Here is a 2010-nt window from a genome sequence, read left to right as displayed (position 1 = left end):
CCACTAGATTTCAATATGTACTATTTTACTCCAGGGACATTCATTCGGTTTTGGTCGCAATTCACTACTAGTGAACCATGGCATTATGGAGACTCACTAACACTTTACTCCGCGAAGTTTGCTCCTAGTGATTGGCCAATTATTTCGGGCAAAGGAATATTTATATTGCACCGAATTCCAATTATCAGACAAGTAATCACACAAATCTAAGAATTCCTTAAAACGGGGCGCTATAACCAAAGCGCATACTCCAAATTTATTACAATATGATCAAGTCGAAATTAATATGAAACTTACACGTTCCATACTGTTTCGTGAATTTTGATAATGAAATTAAAAATATGGAACGCTTCACGAATTTGCGTGTCATCCTTGCGCAGGGGCCATGCTAATCTTCTCTGTATCGTTCCAATTTTAGTATATGTACTGCCGAAGCAAGTACGATATACCATACCTGTTAATTTCCTTATTAAATGCATTTTCACGTAACATTTAAAGGAGAGGTACATGTACATTTGCATAACCGTGCACAGCGGGAAAACGTTGCAAAACGTTGGAGCAGTTAACTTCCTTTATTGCCGGTGGGGAAATATTCCAGGATGTCAAAAATAAAATAAACATACACATAAAAACCTTATTAAAATTACGTTGCTAGCATGAGTTTCATTTGCCATATAGCCTAATTTGAAACCACACGAACAAAAGAATCATTTACAATATTTTAAACATTCAAACACGGTCGTTAAGTTGACCAAAACGTAGATCTCTTTATTCTCCACTTACATTAATGGTTCTTCGTCTAGATGCATTCTGCGCCATATGCCGTTATCTAGGTAGTCCGAATAGAATATGTTTCTTTTCTTGCGGAGACATTTAGGCATAACAAAATGTGTGATTTTACTGCGCCGGCATACATCTGAAGCGTACTTTCGTGACAGAAAAAGTCGAGGCCACTCCAACTGCGCAGTGACCGCAATTTGATTACAATTATATCTCCACTGGCCCACGTGAAGCTCTGAGAAGAACCGCTTAGGGGTCATGTTCCGGTGACATACGTTATTAGCATAATCGCTAATTTTATCAGCCAATCAGATGAAGGCTTTTACCTTGGCGTTTGGGAGACTGATTAGTACGGCAGAAGCTCATCAATGTGTTCCCAACGATTTGGTTTACTTTTTGAAATTGTATGAAAGCGGCATTTCCCTTGGCTAATTCAAAGGTCTCCAGAACATGGCCCCTAAAGCGGTCGCTTTCAGAGCTTCACGTAGGACAGTGGAGATCTCATTCACATGAGACTGCAGTGACTGAGAAGCTGCAAATAAAAAACAAGTAGTTCGTTGATTCGCATCCGCTCGGTTGATCTAACCTGGTTCACGGCCGCTATGAAGCTACCACCAATATGTGTCATTTTACGTAAAATTACTATAGGCGACCAGTCATCTTCGCTAGCCAAGGTTTCCATATCTTAAGCCTATCTACACCTTGGCGGATGGAGCAGGCATTTGTGTGCTTTGGGCGTGTGAATTTAATTGCATGCAGAGGAAAACCACCGCATCCTACCAAACCTAAATTGTTCAAGTTTGAACCTGTTCCTAGATGATCGAGACAAGAGGAGCACACAACTTAAATCGACCCATACATACGCAGTTGAACACTGTCGGTCTGTGCTTGTACAAATACACATCACTCAAATACACCTGTAATGGCTTTTCTTTGGTACGTTGTCATACCTTCGATGTTAAACTTCCAAAGAATCCTTTTGAAGTAAATTGCCTCCACCCTTTTCGGCCCATCTACAATGTACCACGGTTACACGCTATTGATTAGTTGGCATTACATCCCAAGGGAGGCAACTCACGAAATCCAGTAAATGTCCCTAGGACAAAGCACTAATATATCTGCTCGATCCGCCAAGGTGTAAATTGGGTTAACATATCGGAACCTTGGCTAGCGAAGATGGGGACCAGTTCATGTTGGAAAAAGTCGAGTGGCAGCTAAACGTTGTAAGTT

General features: G+C 40.8%; 1 non-coding gene across 1 annotated transcript; it reads right to left on the bottom strand.

The window, feature by feature from the left end:
* Window positions 1-335: 335 nt before the first annotated feature.
* On the bottom strand, window positions 336-442 carry LOC149769101 (U6 spliceosomal RNA). Its single transcript, XR_016419448.1, has one exon. It is a non-coding gene; the product is annotated as a U6 spliceosomal RNA (small nuclear RNA).
* Window positions 443-2010: the final 1568 nt, after the last annotated feature.

Source organism: Sinohyriopsis cumingii, unplaced genomic scaffold (genome assembly GCF_028554795.1).
Source record: "Sinohyriopsis cumingii isolate HCF-2022 unplaced genomic scaffold, ASM2855479v2 utg004816l, whole genome shotgun sequence".
Classification (NCBI taxonomy): domain Eukaryota; kingdom Metazoa; phylum Mollusca; class Bivalvia; order Unionida; family Unionidae; genus Sinohyriopsis; species Sinohyriopsis cumingii.
Note: the sequence above shows the minus strand (reverse complement) of the source record. Positions and strands in the feature narration are given on the sequence as shown.